At 44.8% G+C, this 23,075-nt stretch overlaps 1 protein-coding gene and 1 pseudogene across 3 annotated transcripts in view; one reads left to right on the forward strand and one right to left on the reverse strand.

The window, feature by feature from the left end:
* Positions 1 to 23,075, forward strand: part of RAB30 (RAB30, member RAS oncogene family) — a 103,133-nt gene that overhangs the window by 48,161 nt on the left and 31,897 nt on the right. Inside the window, exon 2 of one of the 3 annotated variants that reach the window (XM_024987269.2) lies at positions 12,859 to 12,937. The exons of 1 other annotated variant lie outside the window; for it this stretch is intronic. The gene's annotated coding sequence lies outside the window, so the exon portion shown is untranslated. Of the gene's footprint in view, positions 1 to 5,540; positions 5,630 to 12,858; positions 12,938 to 23,075 lie in introns of those variants that run through there. One more of the 3 variants, XM_010820842.4, reaches the window with a different exon arrangement.
* On the reverse strand, positions 4,884 to 6,025 carry LOC101903300 (N-acetyllactosaminide alpha-1,3-galactosyltransferase-like; annotated as a pseudogene).

Raw genomic sequence — 23,075 nt, forward strand, 5'->3', positions numbered from 1 at the left:
AAGACTTAATACGATTAAAAAAAAGGTTGTTCTTTTTTTCTCCCTATGTATTTATTTTCAGAGTAAAGAAACACTGGACAAAGGAGATAAAATATGCTTTATAATAAAACCCATTTACTTCCAATAAAAGTTCTTATTTTCCAGAAGTTTTAGCTTCTAATACATTTAAAGTTTTAGCTTTAATACATTTAAAGATAGTCTAATGATGGATGAAGATAGTGAAAATTTATCAATGTAAAGTGACATTCTTTATTCATTTTTCCTATTTATTTTTTATTTGTTATTTTATTTTTTAATTTAAACTTTTTATTTTATATTCGAGTATAGTGGATTAATAATGTTGTGATAATTGCAGGTGCACAGCAAAGTGACCCAGTCAGTTCAGTTCAGTTGCTCAGTCATGTCTGACTTTTTGTGACCCCATGGACTGCAGCATGCCAGGCCTCCCTGTCCATCTTCAACTCCCGGAGCTTGCTGAAACTCATGTACATTGACCCAGTGATGCCATCCAACCATCTCATCCTCTGTCGTCCCCTTCTCCTCCTGCCTTCAATCTTTCCTAGCATCAGAGTCTTTTCTAGTGAGTCAGTTCTTTGCATCAGGTGGCCAAAGTATTGGAGTTTCAGCTTTAGCATCAGTCCTTCAAATGAATATTCAGGACTGATTTCCTTTAGGGTGGACTGCTTGGATCTCCTTGCTGTCCTAGGGACTCTCTCAAGAGTCTTCTCCAACAACATAGTTGAAGAGCATCAGTTCTTCAGTGTTCAGCTTTCTTTATAGTCCAACTCTCACATCCATATATGACTACTGGAAAAACCATAGCTTTGACTAGATGGACCTTTGTTGGCAAAGTAATGTCTCATACATATATATGTATGACTTTTTTTTTTGAGCATAAGCCCATCTGTTCTCCTTGGTTGGCTGTTGTAATAAACCTTTTTTCTGATCAAAAAAAAAAAAAAAAGGCTTAATGTGATCAAGAGCTAAAGTTACATGGTACTAGTACTTAGTGCTATAAAGGTTCAGAGGAGGAATCAGGGAGGACATCATGGGGGAGATGGCATCTTTGTTGCCCTGAAGGAAGAGGTAAACTAGAACAGATAATGCGAAACCAGGTGAGAGAACGACGGGGCTGAGGGGGTGAGATTGTGCATCCACGTGGTAGAGCAGGAGTGGGTGTGGGAAACAGATGACAAGAGGCCACTCACTTCCTGGCACAGCCATAGCCACTCCCTTCCAAAGATCGCTGTGTAAAGAGGAGAGAAAAAACGATCATATAACTTGATTTCCATCTTCACTTTTGCTAAATATAAATACACAACTGACATTCTTAAAATATGTTTAACTGCCTGATTGCAGTCACTAGAGAGTTTATTTCCTGCCCTGTTCCCCCTTACTCTGCACAGTGATGTATGTCAATGTCTCCATCCCCTCCTCAAAGCCACTCTGTACATAAAAGGACAACAATGAAGATTCTACAGCTGGTAGGACTGTAGCCAGATGTACACACATAAATGACATTTGAGTGAAAATGCAATCATAGGATTCTGTATGATGAACAGAGCTTGCTTACGTAGAACGGGGTATGTGTTTGTGTTAATTCTCCCAAGTTAAGATTCCTTCTAACTGTTCTTATGCTATTCAAAGCCTGGAGTTGGAATCTTTTGCAAATGCTACTCTATTATATTACTGTCGATGGTGTGGGGAAAAAAGGATGTATATATGAGTCAAACAGACCCAGGAAAGTATTCCAGCTCCCTTCCTACCAATTCTTTTACCTTGAGCACATTATGAACTGTCTTAAGACCAAGTCTTATGGATCTCTGATCTTATAATTATGCCACTTCTTTCTGCCATCGTGAAATTTACCCATCACTGGATAATTTTCAGTAGCAGATAAATACGCTCTAAGGGGACAACAGAGGATGAGATGGCTGGATGGCATCACTGACTCAATGGACATGAGTTTGAGTAAACTCCGGGAGTTGGTGATGGACAGGGAGGCCTGGGCGTGCTGTGATTCATGGGGTCGCAAAGAGTCGGACACGACTGAGCAACTGAACTGAAATGAATATTTATTACCTGAAAACAGCGCCCCCCCCTCCAAAATTAAAAATGTTTTCTAATTTTGTTTCTCAAATGTTACAAGGTAAATTCATTAATTTAAAACTCTGTTGATCGTATTCCCCTCTTGAGCTATCTTCTATTTTCTGCATTTCCTTTCTCAGTAAAACTTAAAAAATGTCTCTTGATTTGGCTTCGACTACTTACCCTCACTCCGATCTTTTCTCATCATTCCACAGGGACTATTCTTGTCTGTGTCATCCAGTGACCTTCATGTTGCCAAGCTGAAGGCCACGGCTTTGTTTTGGTCTTATTCTCTCAGCAGCATGTGATGAGGCTGATCTCCCTTTGACACTCTGCTTTCCTGGGTCTCTTCATACCACCCTTGACTCCCTTCAAGTCTCCTTCTCTCGGGACTTCCCTGTGTTCCAGGGGCTAGGACTCTGCTCCCAGTGCAGGGGCTCTGGGTTTGATCCCTGGTCAGGGAACTAGACCCCAAGTGCTGCAATTAAGAGTTCCCATGCCTCTACGGAGATCTAAGATCCCATGTGCCACAGCTGAGACCCAGTGCAGCCAGATAAGTAAACACTTTTAAAAACCAAACTCTTGAAAAGAAAATCTCTGTCTGTCTTCAACCTCTAAATGATAATGTGCCTCATGTTCTGAAATGGCCTCTTCTCTATTTATTCACCCTCTGTAGATGTCCTGTTTTAATCTGATGGCTTGCCATAACATCCATTGGTTAATGACCCTCAAATCTGTAGCTTCATCCTCAGACTTTCTCTGGAACTCTAGATTCCTATCCAGAGAGATGTCTAGGCAATGTTGCAAATTTAATGTGACCAAAAGAGAACTCTGGATGTAGTCTAAACCTGTTCTTTCAGTCTTCCCCATCTCAGTAAGTGCTGCTAGTATTCCTTCTAAGTACTCATGCCAATTATCTAGGCCTTACTTTTTTTTTAATTGAGAAAATAATTTATTTAATTGTAAATCAGGAATTTTAATTTTTTAACATTATTAATAAGATTTTTGAGTTTGTCCATTTGTATTTTCAATTTAAGTGAACTTAAAGATCCCTTCAAAAGGAAACATCATTCCTTTTCTCTGATCTTTGAAGGTATGTCATTTCTTTGCTTTCAGACTTAAATTATGAACTTTCCCTACTCCAGAATGGATCCCAAAAAACTTGAATTATAGAGAGACAAGAGTCCTAACCGACCTTTGATTGCCTTTTTTTTTTTTTTACAAGCCCACTGCTTCATGATTTTTGTTGGTTTTCTTTTGTTTTACTGGGTTGTGAAAAATTTTGGCAAGAACCGAAGAGTAGGAGGCACAGTGAAACAGCAGAGAAAATGTAGGTTTCATTTTATCAAAGAAGCTGACAGTGCTGAGCATCAAGCCAGTGCAGTGGCTCTTCAAGTCAACTGCTTGAAAATGGAAAGCAATATCGTAAACTGGAACACAAGCAAAATATAAACGTGCCTGCATATGTAAATGTTGCCTCCTAACCTCCTTTACATCGACTTGCTTAGCTTTAAAGAATATATAAGATTTCATAGCTTCTTTTAGAGAAAGGAACTGAATGATAAGATCTTCAGTTACAAGGACTGGATCTCCCATTGCCATCCCCTCTACTTTTGATATAAAATCAATTACCCATTTTATTAAACACATCTGGTTGTTATACGTCAGTAGTGCAAGGGGAAATGAGAGGTTCCTTGATGTTAGCCCTCCAACTTGGGGCTTGATGGGTTGAGGGTTGGAGCCGTGGTAGCAGAACTCACTGATGACTGACTGTCATGAAGTCCAGGTCCAGGAAATGTAACCCCTTGCAGGCCTCCTCAGTCCCCTGCAGGTCTTGCTCTGCTGTGACACCATCCACTTCTGGCCTAGGATCTGAAGACTCAAGTTCCAGAGTCTGGCATACTGAATATGACTTGGCCAAAACAAGAAGCCTCTTCTAAGACAACACTGCTCTGGCTGTCATAATGGTTTAGGAGACTGGAGACCACCCACACTGCCTCCCATTCAGCGCCTGGATCCATGCCATATTTATATGCCAACCGCATGCCCTGTGCCCCTTAGAGGAGGCACTGACAGTGATCAGCTCCCTGTCTTTCTACCCTCTCTTTGCTTATTTCATGCCAACTTACAACAACTCATCGCCGACTTACTTTGAGGCTTTGTTCTCACTTCATGCGGAGCACCCACTGGCTCATTCAGATTGCCTGTGACTCCAACATCTCTACCACATCCACTGGGAATCTTGACTAGTCTTGGCACAGAAGCCAAACAACGTCCTGATAAGGAAAGGACGTTGACTAAACCATTTGAGGATCACCAAGGTAGACTGGGGCCTACTAAGAGTTCTCCTGCTGCAAAAGCAACTCTGTGTAGCTTCAGACCCAGCAGAGATAGGAAGACACTGAAATCAAGAGGGCAGCCCGTCACAATCGTATCTTGTTGCCAAACACTTCCCTTCGCATACTTCTCTCCAGTACGTCAGCTGGCACACATAGAGTGTTTCTGGCTTTTTCTCTGTCTATGGCAATTTTTTTTTTTTTTTGGTTCAACTGATAGTGTATCCTCTCCCTGCATTGAGTGTATCCTCTTCCCTGCCTCCCCAACCAAGAATAGATAAGAAATAACTGGGAATTTACATCTGATTACCACAGGTTCATTCTCTCATATTATAAGGCTCAAAGTTACAAGGAGAAATAATATGTACTTGCTGTGTTGGTCTTTTGTTAATATTTTTTTTAAGTTAAAATTAAGTGTTACTTTTCTGAGGAAGTAGCCAGAATAATACTCTCTCAAATTCAGAAATGTACTGGCACAAAGTCAAAGTTATTTCTAACCACATGATAGTCTTTTGTCTGCCAAGATAGCTTGACAAGCTTAATATCAGAAGGCAGGCCTATATGATAATCCCAGCAGTATGCTGGAGATAAGATTTTAGTGAGTTTGTTGAGAAGGAAATACTTGTTTAGATGGCTTTCATCATGCCTTTGGGTTTCTACGTCATTTTTCTTGTCCTTGTGGACTCCCTTGAAGCACTCCTGGGTGATGTTCAGGACCTGAGTGGGTGCTCCCCCCGAAATGGCCTCGTGGTAATAAAAATCCCCTCTGTGGAAGCGAATGTATGCTGCAGACTCCTTCCACCTCTCGTAGGTGAACTTACGGGGATCTGCCTTGTACCACCAGGCCTGAAGCTTTGCTCACCAACTCGCCCAGAGTCTCCACCCCAAACTCGTCGTGGAAGACCTGGTCCATGTCCATGGAGAAGAGGAAGTCAGCCTCATGCCAGATGTGGGCTACAACGTGCTCCCCAATGGTCTTCACGCACATCGTGAGAATGCCCGGCCAACTCCTCTCAGGCTTGATCTCAAACACTTTGATGGAGCGCAGAGGACCCAGGTCTATCAAAAGCATCCTGGAGACATCATCCACCATGATGTAAAATATGACTCTGTGGCCAACCATGAAGTGCTTATTAGCAGACGTTAAGAACTCCTCCAAGTAATGCTCAATGTAACTTCCGACAGCAAAAACCGTCAGGCTGATGGTAATTTTCTATTTGGCATTAATAATCATCCCAGATGGCTCTGTTGTAAGTGCCTTCCCACACTACAGGCACCTTCCATTCCGTCATGGTCACAACCTTGGGGCATCTAAGTGGGTTCAATCAGTCTGAGAGATGAAGCTTTCTTTCGTCTTCCTTTCTCTGTTCCTTTTCTTCTGTATCTTCGTCTTCTTCGTGGTAACCATTGTTAAGCCATCTCGGAAACCACCAACCCTTCTGAATGCTGCTGCCACCAACTTCGGGGTTTTTTGACAGGTTTATCCAGAACAGAGAGCCTTCTGGGCTGTGGCTGTATTCCCCACACACAACATTGACAGCTGAGACAACCAGCATTGACAGAATCACTTTTCCTTTGACATTCATTCATTCATTCTTTACTCCGCATCGTCTGCTCCTCTCCTCCCAGAGTAAAAGGCAAAACCCACCAAGCTCTATTGAGCTCTGCTCTGCAGAAGGAGGCAGGGCTGGGAGGCAGGGAAGGTCTGGTGCTCCGACTCCGGATGCGCAGAAGCTGGGCGCGCTGGGGGCTGGCGGGCGCCTCCGAGGCTGCCTTGCCCGGGCCCCGCGGGACGTGCTGGGGTGGGGCCGCCGGGCGCTCCTCCCTCCCGGGCTGCAGGCAGCGGGCACTGGGCAGCTGGTAGCACGCTCCCAACTCTGCCCGGCCCGCAGCCCTAGGTCTTACTTTTGATTTCTTTCTTCTTCTATCATCATCATCCAATCCTTAAGCAATTTCAGTCTTCTAGCTCTATCTTCAAATACATTGCCTGGAAATGTACCCTTGCCTGGAAAATCCCATGGATGGAGGAGCCTGGTAGGCTGCAGTCCATGGGGTCGCTAAGAGTCGGACATGACTGAGCGACTTCACTTTCACTTTTCACTTTCATGCATTGGAGAAGGAAATGGCAACCCACTTCAGTGTTCTTGCCTGGAGAATCTCAGGGACTGGCGAGCCTGGTGGGCTGCCATCTGTGGGGTCGCACAGAGTCGGACAAGACTGAAGCGACTTAGCAGCAGCAACAGCAGCTCTATCTTCAAAAACATTCCCAAATCTTATCACCTTCCTGCCATCTTCATTCAGTTTCAGTTCAGTTCAGTCGCTCAGTCGTGTCCAACTCTTTGCGACCCCATGAATTGCAGCACGCCAGGCCTCCCTGTCCATCACCAACTCCAGGAGTTTACTCAAAGTCATGTTCATCGAGTTGGTGATGCCATCTAGCCATCTCATCCTCTGTCGTCCCCTTCTCCTCCTGCCCCCAATCCCTCCCAGCATCAGAGTCTTTTCCAGTGAGTCAACTCTTCGCATGAGGTGGCCAAAGTACTGGAGTTTCCATCTTCATTATTAACACCCTAGACTGAAGCGCCTTAGCAGCAGCAGCAGCAGCAGTCCAAGCCACATCATCTCTTAACCTAGGCTTCCTGCAGTAATCTCCTAACTAGTAGCCCTGCTTCAACCTGTATCTCTGCCACAAGGCCCTACAGTACAAGGACCAGAGAAATCTTTGGAAAAGGTTAAGTGGTTTATGTCACATTCCCAACCATCCCTCCCCCTCCAGGTGGCCTCCCATTGCACTCAGAATGAAATCCTGACTCCTGGCGGTGACTGACTGAGCTGTGTGTGACCTGCCCTGTGGTCTGTTTCTTAGCCTTTTCTCCTTGACCATGCACCCAGCCTCATTGTTCTATTTTGGCTCCTTGAACATGCCAAGTCCATTCTTGCTTTTTAGGCCTCTTTGTACTACTTATTCCTTCAGCCCAAAATGCTCTTCCAGTTTTTTTTTTTTTTTTTTTTTGCTAAACTGGGTCTTCATTAGGGCATGTGGGCTTAGTTGCCCCATGACATGTAGGATCCTAGGACCCCAACCAGGGACTGAATATGTATACCCTGCATTGGAAGGCAAATTCTTAACCACTGGACCACCAGGGAAGTCCCTGTTCTTCCTATCTTCATGTGCTTGACTTTTTCGTATTCTAATCTTATTTTAAATAGAGTGAGCCCAGAGAGGCCTTCTTTGACAGCTCACTCTAAAATTGCTGTCTGGGGATTTTCTTTGTGGTCCAGTGGTTAAGACTCTGCGATTTCAATGCAGGGGGCACAATTTCAATATCTGGTCAGTGAATGAAGATCCCATATATCACATGCTGCAGCCAAATAAAATTGCTGTCTGTATACACTCTGTCCTTTCCTTTTATTTTTGTTCTCTACTGGCAGTTGCCACTATGTGATATTTTTCTTGTTTATCTATGTATATGTTCCTTTCCCCATTCATTCCTTGCTCTCTTTTCTGTTCAGCTAGGATGTGAAGGGTGTGGAGAATTTTGTCTGCCTGTTCATCACTGTAGCCTGGGCTCCTGGGTCAGTGACTTACACAGAGAATATGCTCACTAAAAATGTATGGAATGATGAATATGTTTTTCTCATCTATAGAATGCAGAGGGGAATACTTAGTTCTCAGAGTTGTTGAGGACTTGCATTATCAAATCTGATCATGCATCTAAAGTGAATGGTTCTGTGTCTAGCACCTTCTGCTTAGTAAATAGAAATGATGTTATTTTTAAAGTAGCTGGCTCACTATAGACATTCAGCAAAAATTACATCTCTGTTCTTGCAGTCTGGGTCCTGTGTAGTATTTTATATTGAAATAACCTGTACTCTGAACAAGGTAAAAAAATACTTCCCAATCAGCTTTTTTTTTTCCCCTAAAGAAAACATTTAAAACCTGCTGTTCAGTGATTAGTCAACATCAGTTGGTTTAGAACCATTGTTTATTAATGTCACTTGTCCTCCCCCTCCTCCAACACACATAGAGACACTGCATTATAATAAGGTTTGGCTTTCCCCTGGGAAATTATCATTTTCTTTCTTCTCTTTGGTAATATGATCTTTGACAATTAACTCTCTTCAGGATCAAAGTGTTTTGGGGTTTGGTTTCCTCATCCTGGTGTTGTGGTTCTCTGAAAACTATTCCTAGCTTTTGCATGTTCTGATCAGTATTTCTTTTGCATTTATTTAACAACTATTTACTCAGGATCTCCTGAGTGCCAGGCAGTGGGGGTACAGACAGAAATTCATAGGCGCCTCTGTCCTTAAGGTCCAGTAGGGGAAGCAGGATCCCTGAACCAGTGAGGATAATGGAGTGTCTTGAAGGGAGTCTCATGGTACACGGTGGAAGTATAAAGGAGAGAGGGGCTAATTCCCACAGGGGCGGGTGGAGGGGTCCAGAGCTGTGTGATTGCTCACAGCAACAAGGAGAGAATGGCCTCTCCTTGTGAGTAGAGCCATGGAGAGATGAACCTGCCTCAGGGGCCACTCTCTGGGAGCTTGGCATGGCTGTGTGATCATCGTGGTGGTGGTGGTAACTCAAAGGTCATGAGAAACGAAGCCAAAGAGATGAGCGGGGACTGGGTTATGGGTGGCTCTGTGTGCCCTGCTAGGGAGTTTGAACTTTCCAACAATGACTTAATAAGATTTATAAGTACTTAAAAAAATTTTTTTTTAACTTTTTATTTTGTATTGGGGTAGAGCCAATTAACAATGTTGTGACAGTTTCGGTCTGACAATGAAGGGACTCAGACATACACATACACGTATCCATTCCCCCCCAAATTCCCCTCCCTTTGAGGCTGCCACATAGCATTACGCAGAGTTCCATGTATAAGCACCTGAGATTTACTGGGTGCCAGGCTCTCTTCTTCGTGCTTTGTTGTATTAAATCTTTTCATCTGTAAAATAACCCCATGAAATAGGTGCTGTTATTATCCCTATTTACAAATAAAGAAATGTGGGCACCGAGAGGAAAGGGAACTTGCCCACAGTCGCCCAACTCTTCGGGGCAGAGACAGGACTCAGACTCGGGCAGTTTGGCTCCTAGGTTTACCTCTTTCACCAGGCCCGGTTCTTCCTCTCACAGTGAGCTTGTGTGGGCGGCCAGGATCTCCGAGGAGTTTGAAGGCTGGGAATGGCATGGTCAGATTAGTTCTTTGGAAATTAATATTGTAGTGGAGTAGTCACAGTGCATCCTGTCCACGAGTTCGTTTCCAGAAACTTCTAAGGCAAAGAATGCAATGTGACTTTTTGCCTTGATGTAGGCAGTATCTGAATGAGGTTGGCCATGTTCACAGTGGCACCTTACGTCTTCATCAGCCCAGCCCCGCCGCTTTCCCCCAGCCTTGTGACAGCGGACAGAGGCTTTGCTAGACACACATGGAGGAGATGAATAGTCAAGTTTGTCTCGAGGGGCCCTGTTGTTTGAAAAGCCCCAAAATGTCACACTCCTGCAGAAACTGAGCCCGTCCGTGAGGAAAGCAGACTTAGTCTCGCCTCCCTGTCTGCAGGGCCCACATTCAACGGGCAGCGGAGCCCAGGCCTTGCTTGCATAGCGATCCCTGTTTCTCTTTCTGGAGGGATCCTTGCTGGTGAGGTTGTCAGTTCGGTGTCAAGGAGGTTAAATATGCTGGATCAAGCAACCAGTTGGATTGGATCCGTTCAAGCTTTTCCTGATTTGAAAACCTAATCCATTGTTATATCTATTATCTTTTCTTTTTTTAATTTAAAACATTTTTATTTAGGCTGTGCTGGGTCTTTGTTGTGGCTCACGGGAGCTTCTATAGTTAGTTGCAGTGTGAGGGGCTTCTCTCTAATAGCAGAGCACGGGCTCTCGAGCACATGGGCTCAGTAGTTGTTGTTCACGGGCTTCGTTGTTCAGTAGTGTATGGTATCTTAGTTCCCCGACCAGGGATCGAACCTATGTCCCTTCACTGGAAACTGGATTCTTAACCACTGGGCCACCAGGGAAGCCCCCCATTATCTTTTCCAAATCTGAGAAAATTCCTTCTAATTTACAACAATGTCAGCTTTAGTAGCACAGCACTCTCCACGCTCCTGGCTTATGGCTATTGATACAGGCCTAAGAAGACTGAGCGCTGAAGAATTGATGCTTTTGAACCATGGTGCTAGAGAAGACTCTTCAGAGCCCCTTGGACAGCCAGGAGATCCAACCAGTCCATCCTAAAGGAAATCAGTCCTGGGTGTTCATTGGAAGGACTTGCCGGGGACCAGCCCCGGCTGATCCAGGGTATTCGAAGGAGAGACGGCATAGGCGAGGATCAGGATACAATAGCTTCAATTAGATATTAATTAAAGATATAAAGAGTAATAGAATAAGGATAGCTCAGTAGGAAAATTCAGTGGAGAAAAGAGGCTGAGTAGCTTGGTTTACGTGGGAGACCAATAAAACTTCAAGACAAGAAGTTTGCACCACTTACGTAGGCCGCAGGCGTCCTTCCGTTCTCCCGAAGGAGAGGAGACACTGAGGCCTCCCCGGTCGGATCTTAGAAGCCCAGGCATAATTAGTAAGCATGGTGGGTTCCGCGCTCCAGATGGAGACTCAACCAGAGTGAGAGAGAGAGCGACATGGGGAGACCAGTATTTCGAGAAACTGATCCCAATTCTTTATTTTCCAGAGTCTGTTTTTATACACTAAGATGTTATACAAAAGTCACGTGGGGACAGCAGTCCTGACTTTTATTAAAGTCAGGTGCTTCACACAAATGTATACAGAGGTCTTAGGGGTGTTACATCATCTTCTGGCCAGGGGGGCCTGCTGACAATTTACGACCCTCTCCTTGTGACAGCGGTCAGTCAATCAGGACACTTATTTCTCCAGGGCTGATTATTCTCAAAACAGATGCCACCCAAATAAAGTTACATTCCTACAGGGTGAGGGTGTAGTGGGTTTTAGTTAAGGAAAGAATTTACTTAGCCTAAGGTCTAACGTGATTAATATCAAAGGTTAATTCTATATATTCATTAATGTGTGTAAGGGCAGGGGATGTGGAGACTTAGCAACAAACGTTGGCTCAACAAATGAAAAACCCTTCACCAACACAATTTCTAATCAGCCCATTATACTTATACTAATAGTTTTCTAACTTCTCTAAAGAACCTGTTTTTAGAGGGTTTAAAGCATCTTGTGCCTCTCACGGTTGGGGGGCTGTGAGCAATCACATGTGGCTGGACGAGCCTGTCAGGCAGGCTAGAGAACCTTCAGAGGAGTTTGTAGGTTAAAACACTCTTGTCACACCCAAGAGTTTTTATTGACTGGAGCTCTAGGTTAACTCCTTCTCCGAAAGAGGTGGTGGGGGACAGCCCCCCGTAAAGTCAGAGGTGTAGGTAAGAGCACAAAGTAGTAAAGTAGGCAGGCTCTGGTTATGGGGGTAGACGCTCGAGGATTTCCAGGGGGACTCCTGAGGCTCGATCCCGCCTTTGCGTATGTCGAGCCTCCTTCCTCATGACCTTTGCCATGGCTGGAGTACCTCACTCTGGCCCCCAACAAGGACTGATGTTGAAGCTCCAATACTTTGGCCATCTGATTCGAAAAGATGACATACTGGAAAAAACCTTGATGTTGCGAAAGACTGAGGGCTGGAGGAAAAGGGGGAGACAGAGGATGAGATGGTTGGGTGGTATCACTGACTTGATGGACGTGAGTTTGAGTAAACTCTGGAAGACAGTGAAGGACAGGGAAGCCTGGCGTGCTGCAGTCCCATGGGTTGCAGAATCAGACACAACTTAGCAACTGAACAACAACAACACAGGCCTGAGAGTCTTCCGCAGGTGTTAGGAACTTTGATCATTACAGCTGTTCTGCCACCATGGTGTGAACTTGCTGTTTTGTTTACAGTCAGACATTGTATGAGGTCAGTTCTCTTGACAGCACTTGAAAAAACCATTGGTATATCTTCCTATAGGTCTTTGTTATGTTCTCTGGTTTTAAAAATTGAAGTGATTTTTTTAACTACTTTGAAGGAAATCTTGTCATGATTACAGTGATCAAAACCAAACTAAATCATGTAGTGCTTAGGAAAAAGAGACAGGGAGGAACACATCAACATGCTGTTTGTGTTGCTTTTGGTAATTCCTTTTTCTATGTCTTCTGTGTTTTTAAAAAATGTGTCTATGGTATATGCAAAATGTTAAAACTTTTTAAAAGGTGGGGAGGATGAAACTTAAAAAACAAAAAGCTCCCTGTGATCTCATAAGCTAAACGCCATATATGTTCTTGGTTTGGAAGTGACCTTGTTCACATCCATGCTTATTTTTTTATAGCTACGGTCCTGATAAATGCAGCTTTGTGTATTCTTTTAGTTTTGTAGCCTATGTTCAACATTATTGCATATTTCTACATAGTTTTCATAACTGGCATTTCTAATAGCTGCCCTGCATTCCGTGGTGTTGATGTTCCATACAACGCTGCCTGAGCGGGACAACTGGATTGTTTCCAGTTCTTTTAGGTAAGATGTAATGAGCATTTCTGTTCATATTGCATTTTGAGTTTATTCCTTAAAGTGAATTTCCAGAAGTGAGTTCCCAGCATGGAAAGTGTGAATGCAGTTATGGCTTTTGGTTTGTACTTGTAGGAAGATTCTGCTTTCAGAAGAGCTAATTAAATGTGGATGGTCACTAGCTGATTATGTGTCTACCTGTTCCATGTTTCCCTTACCAGTATTGAGTCCCTATATTTTAATAAAGTGTATTATTTCTAAATAAGTCATGTTTATTGAAGAAAATTTAGAAAAGATATAAATAGATCAAGAAGAAAATAATCTATAATCCCACCACTTAGAGGAAGCATTTTTAAAATGTATTTTCTTCCATGTATATGTTTCATAATGTTACATCATGTGGTTCCATATAACCATTTCTCCACTGTTGGATAGAGGCTTTGCCCACTCCGTTTTCGGGGACTATGTTAAATAATACTGGAATGAACTTCCGTTGTGCTCTACTGTGAATAAATCTGTGTGTATGTCTTGGAATCATTCCTTAGGGAAAACTCCCAGAAGCAAAATTGCTAGATCAAAGAGCGTGGATGTTGTTAAGGCTTTTGATAAATATTGAAGGCCTGCTAGTGAGGACAGTCGTTGCTTGTTAGGCTTAACCTGGTTAGACATTGCTGGCTGGGTGAGAGGTGACAAGGGCTGGAGCCAGGCTGGTGCAGTAGAGACAAAGGTGTGGTGGAGGGGGGTAGTCAGGCTGCATTTCTTTCTTCTTCTTTCTTTTTCAATTTTATTTATTCATTTTTGGCTGCAATGCATTGCTTTTGTGGCGAGCAGGAGGCTACTCTCTCGCTGTGATGTTCGGGCTTCTCATGGCGTGGCGTCTGTCGTGGAGCACAGGCTCCGGGCGCACGGACTTCAGTTGCAGCGTTGCGAGCTCAGTAGTTGTGGCACAGGCCTGACTTGCTCTGAGGCATGTGGGATCTTCCCAGCTTGGGAACCCATGTGCCCTGCATTGGCAGGTAGATTCTTACCTACTGCACCACCAGGGAAGCCCCAGGCTACATTTCTGACAGCACATCATCGGGCCTTGGCGACAAATGGCTTGTGGCCTTCTGTGTATGTGTTTGTGTGGTGTTCGGGGTAGACTGGAGAATTTTTACCCCATATTCCATGTAGGAATTTGCAAGGATACAGATAAGGGTCTTCCCTGGTGGCGCGGATGGTAAAGAATCTGCCTGCATTGCAGGAAACCTACGTTCCATCCCTGGGTCGGGAAGATCCCCTGGAGAAGGGAATGGCAACCCTCTGCAGTTTTCTTGCCTGGAGAATTCCATGAAGGGGCTTGGCGGGCTACAGCCTATGGGATCACAAAGAGTCAGACACAACTGAGCAACTGACACACATACAGATAAGATAATTTTTAGGACAACAAACCTGAGGCCTTCTATAAATGTAAAAGATTATTGATAGTAATAGTCACCAAGAAATCTCACCCCACAAGCCTGTTTCAAGGATGAAATAGGCTGATGTGTATAAAGCATCTATGCTCTAGACAAATCGACTTTCTTCTGTGTTGACAGCGGACCTGGCAAGGTCTTGGGAGATAAAACTTGGGAGAATTGCTACATTTTATCCTCCTCCATTTGAGTCACAGAGCATGTGGACACCTGCTTCCCTTTTTCCTTTTCTCCTGCTTCCAGTGAGGAGGGAATCTGTTTAACAGTTGAGGGTAGGGTCCAGCCTGGAGTGACAGGGAAGGAGATACCCCCATCCCCATCCCTGGTCTGCCTTGGAGGGAAGTGCTTGGGGCTGAAGCTCTGACCTCTGGCTGCCTGCCCACCTCCCCGCCCCCCCCCACGCCCCCCCCACGCCCCCCCCGCCCCCCACGCCCCCCCCGCCCCCCACGCCCCCCCCGCCCCCCCCCCCGCCCCCCTTCTCTGAATCTCAGCCTGGGGGAGGAGCCTAAGGATGCTGATAACGAGGTCCTTCCGGTCCAGCCAAACAGGCGCAGGAAAGCTTCTGCGGAGGAAAGATTAGACACACTCCCTGATTTACACAACGTGGAGAACAGACCTTCCCCGCCTCTCCAGAGCTCTTGGCGGGTGGTATTGTTTATTGTTGGAGGAGGACAACAGAGGGAGCCTGGCAGGCTTGTGCAGAAGCCGGAAACAGCGAGTTGGGTCTGGGAAAGCGTTTTCTTCGATCAGTGCAACAAACATGTTTTGCAGACAGAAGCTCCCCATCTTGGAAAGGGATTAATGAGTGGAAGGGTATCTTCCGTCTCCCCGGTAGACAAGGGGCCTGAACCACCCAGTGTATCCTGTGCCCAGGTGCTGTGGTGCAAAACAAATGAGCCCTGCCTGCTGGGGGAGTGCGTGGAATGGGGCCCAAGTGGGTGGGGGGCGGCCCTCCCCCTCGTCTCCCTTCTTTGTGGGAAGACACATCTGGGGTCCAGGGCCGTGATGCCTTCTCACCGCGCAGAAAGTGAAAGAGCGTTGTTAACTTAAGCAGGATCGTTCAGATGTGGCCTGTGGTGAACTCTTCTCGTGAAATGCCATTCCCTGGATTACTTTTCACTTTCCTTATTCCTCTGGATTCCCAAATCCATTTTGTATTTAGAGAAAAGAGGAAAATATGGAAGATAATGTGTACGAAGAATAAGATAAAATATCTTACTGTCTTGCCTTTGAAAATAATACTGTGGAGATCTCAGGCCTACTTTGTTCTTTATCTTTATTTTTTTCATGTGTCTCAAAAAATATTCTTGGGACTTGCTTGGCGGTACAGTGACGGGAGATTGTGCTTCCAAAGCAGGTGGCCGAGGTTCGATCCCTGGTCAGGGAACTAAATTACGCATGTTGCAAGGAAGACCTGGAGCAGGCCCATCCCCCACCTCCAAAAAAAAATCTCAGAGGCTGCTTTTTTTTTTCTTCCCATTTATTGGACTCATAATACGCCTCCCAAGTTGGAAATGCAAGCCAACCCAGGGCTGCTTTTGACCTCCATCCCATCCATGGGTCCCTGCCAATCTCCCTGGTGGTTAGGCCCCAGCCTTGCCCAGTGGGGATTTATATTTGCAGACTTTATTTGTCCTGGCAGCAGCTCTGATTTAGAGTCTGGGGACGCAGGTGTCTCTTCTGACTCTGTGGCTTGCACGCTGTGCAGCTGGAGGCAAGTCACTCTTCGTCCTTTCAAAGGCCATTTCTGTAAAATGGGGAGAAGGAGACAGGTTCCTCCTGCCTTCTCAGGAGGGTTCTGTGTCAGAGCCCAGTGAGAGCAGTTTCTGAGCGGCAGTGCATGATCCTCATGGGCGAGAGTTTTGTTTTTATTAGGGACACAAATAGCCTATCGTTCTACCCATTGGATTTTGCTGTCATACACACGATGGATACTTGGTTTTAAGGGAATTTGGCGTGAAAGAATGAGCCCACCATGTAGAGAGACATGGTTTAATATACACCACGAACTGGAAAAGGCAACTCCAGAACCTGGGTGGGACATTCCTTAAAGGGTCCTGTCACAGTAAGGGGTGCAGCAGGGCAAAGAGAAAACAGAGACAGACAGAGCACCTCAAATAGATATTTTTAAAAGGGCCCCTTTCACTGTATCAGGATAGCTACCTTGCCTTTTAAGCACTATTGTAAGACTGAATGAAAGGGCAGAGTATAATTTTCTTTTCTTTTTTTTTTTAATATTTATTTGTCTGCACTGGGTCTTAGTTACGGCATGTGGGATCGAGTTCCCTGACTGGGAATCACACCTGGGCCCCCTGCCTTGGGAGTGTGGAGTCTTGGCTACTGGACCATCAGGGAAGTCCCTATAATTTATTAAGAGTTGGAGGTTATCTTCTTTCCCAAAAAGAGCTAGATACTACAGCCTCTCCAAAAGCAAACACTGTACTAGTTTTCTTTTGTAGTTTTTCTGGAGATATTTTATGCAGATGTGCTGGGCTATGCTAAGTTGCTTCAGTCATCCCCGACTCTTTGCGACCCTGTGGACTGTAGCCTGCCAGGCTCCCCTGTACCTGGGATTCTCCAGGCAAGAATACTGGAGTGGGTTGCCATGCCCTCTTGCAGTGGGTCTCCAGGGATTGAACCCACAGTCTCTTACGTCTCCTACATTACAGGCGGATTCTTTTCCACTAGTGCCACCTGGGAACCCCATGCAGGTGCAATTAATTAATTATATGCCCTCTTTTCATACTATGGACTTCCCCAGTTGCTCAGGGGTAAAGAATCTGCCTGCAATGCAGGAGACTCTGGAGGAAGATCCCCTGGAGGAGGAAATGGAGACTCACTCCAGTATTCTTGCCGGGAAAATCCCATGGACAGAGGAGCCTGGCGGGCTACAGTTCATGGGGTCGCAAAGAATCAGACACAACTGAGCAACTGAGCACAGCAGCAGCTTTTCATACTATGCACACTGTGCTCCACCTTGCTTTTTTCACTTAATGTATTTTGCAGATGTCCATACTGGGCTGCATGGAATATTGATGTATAGTTTTCACAATCTGTACAACCATTTTCCTGCTGATGGAGTTGCTGATTTCATATTTGCTATTATAAACATTGTTGAATATATCCCACTCCATGTGTCTTTGCACATATGTGTCAGTATCAGTGCAGGATAAATTCCTCGAAGTAGAATTGTTGAGTCAGAGGGATTATAATAGTCTTTTTAGTTTTCAGTTGATATAGCTTTGCATAGAAATTGCATTGGTTTGCCTCCCACCAGCAGTATACAGGTGCCCTATTTCTCTATACTCTGTCCAATACAGAGTGAATGTTAACAATGTGATGTGAAAAATGGCCTCTGATAACAAATTCATTGTAGTTTTCATCATAAATTATAATTTATAAATTCATTACAGTTTGAATTTACTCATGAGCGAGGCTGATTTTTTTTTAATGTAAGTACCATTTTAATTTCATCTGATAAACTGTCTGCTCATGTCTTTTACCCTTCTTTTTCTATTGGGTTATTCATCTTTTCTTATTGATTTATAGGAAATTAGCCCTTAGTTCGGAGAAGGCAATGGCACCCCGCTCCAGTACTCTTGCCTAGAAAATCCCATGGATGGAGGAGGCTGGTAGGCTGCAGTCCATGGGGTCGCTAAGAGTCGGACACGACTGAGTGACTTCACTTTCACTTTTCACTTTCATGCATTGGAAAAAGAAATGGCAACCCACTCCAGTGTTCTTGCCTGGAGAATCCCAGGGACGAGGGAGCCTGGTGGGCTGCCGTCCATGGGGTCACAGAGTCGGACACGACTGACGTGACTTAGCAGTAGCAGTAGCAGCAGCCCTCAGTTACAGAGAAGGCAATGGCACCCCACTCCAATACTCTTGCCTGGAAAATCCCATGGACGGAGGAGCCTGGTAGGCTGCAGACCATGGGTTCGCTAGGAGTCAGACACGACTGAGCGACTTCACTTTCGCTTTTCACTTTCATGCATTGGAGAAGAAAATGGCAACCCACTCCAGTGTTCTTGCCTGGAGAATCCCAGGGACGGGAGAGCCTGGTGGGCTGCCGTCTATGGAGTTGCACAGAGTTGGACACGACTGACGTGACTTAGCAGTAGCAGTAGCAGCAGCCCTCAGTTACAGAGAAGGCAATGGCACCCCACTCCAATACTCTTGCCTGGAAAATCCCATGGACGGAGGAGCCTGGTAGGCTGCAGACCATGGGTTCGCTAGGAGTCAGACACGACTGAGCGACTTCACTTTCGCTTTTCACTTTCATGCATTGGAGAAGAAAATGGCAACCCGCTCCAGTGTTCTTGCCTGGAGAATCCCAGGGACGGGAGAGCCTGGTGGGCTGCCGTCTATGGAGTTGCACAGAGTTGGACACGACTGACGTGACTTAGCAGCAGCATCCCTTAGTTATATGGATTTCAGATATTTTAGTTCATCTTTGTTTTATGATGCAGAATTTTAAAAAATTAGTCAAATGGGTCATATCTTTATTTAATGGCTTTGATTTTGTGCGGTTCTTAGAAAGCCTTCCTCACTTTAAGATTCTGTGTTTATGTATATCATGCTTTCTTCTAGCACTTGCATATTTTCATTTTTAAAAATCCAAATCTCTAATCCATCTGGAATTTAGTAAGAGGAGTGAGACAGGATTCCAGCTTAATTTTTTTCACAGAAAAACATGGGTTTTGAATCCTGGCACTTTAGCTCAGTAGCTGTGTAATTTTAAACAAATAAGTTAACCCCTCTGAACCTCAATTTCTTTATCTGTGGAATAGGAATAATAATGCCTACCTAGTGAGGCTGTTGAAAAGGTTAAATAAGATTATGTATGGAAACAGAATAGTTCCTGGCATATAGTTAAGTGTTCAAATCATGGTCCAAATACCCAGGAACTTGGGAAAACAGGGCGTTTCCACAAGGGGAGAGGTTTGAGGTATGTGGGATACAGAGGTCACGTTGCAGCTCGCCAGCGTGTGACTTAGGGTGAATCACTTAAACCCTTGGTGTCCTCACCAGTGTAATGAATGATAAGAACCAGTTCTTGTGGAGAGGTCCGGATTAGATCATGTCTGTGAAAGCATTTGGTCAACAGTAAAGGGCCATAACAGAAATGCTGGAGATTACAGCCTGATGAATGAGAAGCAGCCACGGCACAGGTGGGTGTTTGCCATCCCTGGCCGGGGAGAATAATTAACTTGCAATAACCTGAAATTAGCAGCTGATGTAAAGCAAGTGAGCTTGCAGTACTTGATTATAGTAATGTTTAGTAATTGCCTTCTAGTAATTAAGCAATAATGAGCTTCCTGAGACAGAACCTTGTTAGAGCAAAAGACAGATCAAGCCCTTCCAGTTCAACGTAGGCTTCTTGAACACAGCCAGGGGAGTATGCAGACACGAGTACCTTGGGGGAAGTGTGGTCCTTGTCTTTAAGAACAGACGGGAGGAGCCGTAGACGTGTAGGGCACAGCCCCCTGCAGCAGACAGAGCACATGTGGAGATAAACTGGGAGGAAGGGCCACAGCGCCCTGTGATTGTCTGGGAGGGAGAGAACCACTTGCTCAGCCCTGTGTGTCCGTCTGCACCCGGTCCCTGCAGCCCGGCCCAGACTGAAGAGCCCCGGCTCAGTAATGCTTTCTTCAGATGTTACTTGTCACCCTTTTCTGTTCCTCATTTGGTTGTTTTGGATTCATCGGTCTCATATCTTGTTTCTCGGGCCCTACCCATCTTTCTCCACAGCTGGGAGGAACATACTCATGTTTCATGGAGTCCAAGTAGCAAGGGATAGGAAAAGGTATTAATCTTAGAAAAGATTTTTCAGCTAAAATCGTGTTTGGTAAATCCTGGATTAAACAGTTAACCAGTTTTCTTCATTGTGGAAAAACTTTCAGAACTTTTAAAGTCTCTGGATTATAGTATTTAGTGTTTCTCGAAGTTGTCACTGTCCTCCCCCTCCCACGTCCTGCATTTTTAGATTCTTGGGAGCAAGTGTTGAGTGAATGCTGATGGGCCTTCCGGGTGTCTGTCCTATTTGCAGACCATGAGTTCTGCTTTGGGGTTTTGGAAAAATAGCCCTCAGTGTGTAATTACTCAGTCGTGTCCGACTCTTTGCAATCCTATGGAGTGTACTAGCCCGCCAGGCTCCTCCATCCATGGGATTTTGCAGGCAAGAATATTGGAGTGGGTTGCCATTTCCTTCTCTAAGCCCTCTGTAGAAAATAAAAAAAAGAGTTTGTACAATATTATGATTCTGTTTTTGTTTTAAAAATCTGTAAATTAAAAAAAACACATTGATGTGAGAATATATATATTAAAAAAGCTAGAAGATTGTAGAACAAATTATTAACTGTACTGTCCCTGGGGCAGGTGTGGGTAGGGAAAGAGATTTTCCCTAGCGGACTTTCTTTCCTTCTTGTTTGACTATATGCTCTGCAATCAGTATATATGACTCTTGACTGAGGGTTAGGGATTTAAATTGATTATTATACTTTTGAAAACATTTGATTATTGTATATTTATTTACACACTGCTTTTCTGTTTATTTCCTGATTTGCAACTCAGTGACGTAGGTTCTAATGTTGTTATTTAATCACTAAGTTGTGTGCGATTCTTTGCGACCCCATGGACTGTAGCCCTCCAGGCTCCTCTGTCCATGGAGTTCTCCAGGCAGAAATACTGGAGTGGGTTGCCATTTCCTTCTCCAGAGAAATCTTCTGGACCCAGGGATTGAACCCACGTATCCTGCTTGGCAGGCAGATTCTTTACCACTGAGCCGCCAGGGAAGCCTTATAAATCCCCGCTTTATGGATGAGGAAACTTTACACAGCTCTTTGGCTGATCCAGGTCTCTCGAGTTCCTGAAACACTCATGCTGCCTTTTTGGGTTAGCGAAGGGGCGGCACGTGCAGTGTTGGGGAGGGACCATGGCTTCTGTTCACCGACCCTCTCAGTTTGTAGAGCAAGGTTGAGACCTTAAACAGGAGAAGGACCTGCATGAGACATACAGCCTTTGAACAAGGACAAATCCCCCAAATATCATTTTCTTTGGCAGGGGCTGGGGGACAGAAGGTAGGGCAGGGATCTGGCCCTGTGTTCACCAGAAGCCTTGACTTTAATTGGTTGTGCTGAGCCCAAAAGAGCAAGGGGAGAATGTTCTGATGTACAGCAATGAATACAGTTTGTTTTGTTTTTTGGAAAGGTCACTTTGATAAGTGCTTCTATATTGCCAAAATCACATTGCTTAGAATGTTTTTTTTTCCTTTTAAGGTTTTCACAGTACATCTTGTTTCCTTATCTTTTTAAAAATATATATTTAAACATGATCTGTTTATTTATTTTTGATTGTGCTGGTTCTTAATTGCTGCGTGGGCTTTTTTCTAGTTGCAGAGAGTGGGGGCTACTCTCCGGTTGCAGTACGCGGGATTCTCATTGCGGCGGCTTCTCTTGTTGAGCACGGGCTCTAGGGCATGCCAGCTTCAGAAGTTGCAGCAGACGGGCTCAGTAGTTGGGGCTCCCCAGCTCTTGAGCACAGGCTCAATAGTTGTGGTACAAAGGTTTAGTTGCTCTGAGGCATGTGAATCTTCCCCAACCAGGGATCAAACCCATGTCTCCTGCACTGGCAGGGGAATTCTTTCCCATGGCGCCACCAGGGAAGCCCCTCTTTATCTTTTTTAAACTCATTTTTTTCTTTTTCTCTGTTTTTCCTTTTTTGAATTTTATGTACATATCCACTTACTTAGAGCTATTGCGGTATTTACGGTATTTGAGGCTTGGCTTGTTTATCTGAGCAGTGTTCCTGTTTGTATCCCTTGTGCCGATACTTGGTTACAGGACAAATTGAATGGTGGATGCGGTTTTCTGGGGAAAGTCTGGATCCAACTCTGAAAAGAGACCTGGGCACGGAGGGTGGAGCTGTGCTTGTATGACTGGCATCAGTGTGCGGCCCTTTCAGTGTGATGTGCTGCTCCCAGAGCAGGGAGGTTCCAGAACACTGCAGTTCAGAGAGGCCTGGGGGTCCATTCAGCTTAGCCTCCAGGCCTTATGACAGTTGCAGCAGTGTTCTCTACCACCAGGCAGAGGGCAGCAGCATTCTACTTCAGAAGGAGCTGGAATTAGGAGTTAGATGCATCTGGCTTCAAATCCTGGTCTTAAGACTAACTAGCTGCATGACTTTAGAATAAGCCCTCTGTGCCTCAGTTAGAAAAGGCAGAGGAACCCAGAGATCAAATTGCTAACATCTGTTGAATCATAGAAAAAGCAAGAGAGTTCCAGAAAAACATCTGCTTCATTGACTCTGCTAAAGCCTTTGACTGTGTGTTTCACAGCAAACGGTGGAAAATTCTTAAAGAGACGGGAATACCAGACCACCTTACTTGCCTCCTGCGAAACCTGTATGCAGGTCAAGAAGCAACAGCTAGAACTGGACATGAAGTAACAGACTGGTTCCAAATTGGGGAAGGAGTACGTCAAGGCTGTATATTGTCACCCTGCTTGTTTAACTAATATGCAGAGTGCATCATGAGAAACGCTGGGCTGGATGAAGCACAAGCTGGAACCAAGATGGCTAGGAGAAATATCAGTAACCTCAGACACACAGATGACACCACCCTTATGGCAGAAAGCAAAGAAGAACTAAAGAGCCTCTTGATGAAGATGAAAGAGGAGGGTGAAAAAGCTGTC

Source organism: Bos taurus, chromosome 29, assembly GCF_002263795.3.
Source record: "Bos taurus isolate L1 Dominette 01449 registration number 42190680 breed Hereford chromosome 29, ARS-UCD2.0, whole genome shotgun sequence".
Taxonomy (NCBI): domain Eukaryota; kingdom Metazoa; phylum Chordata; class Mammalia; order Artiodactyla; family Bovidae; genus Bos; species Bos taurus.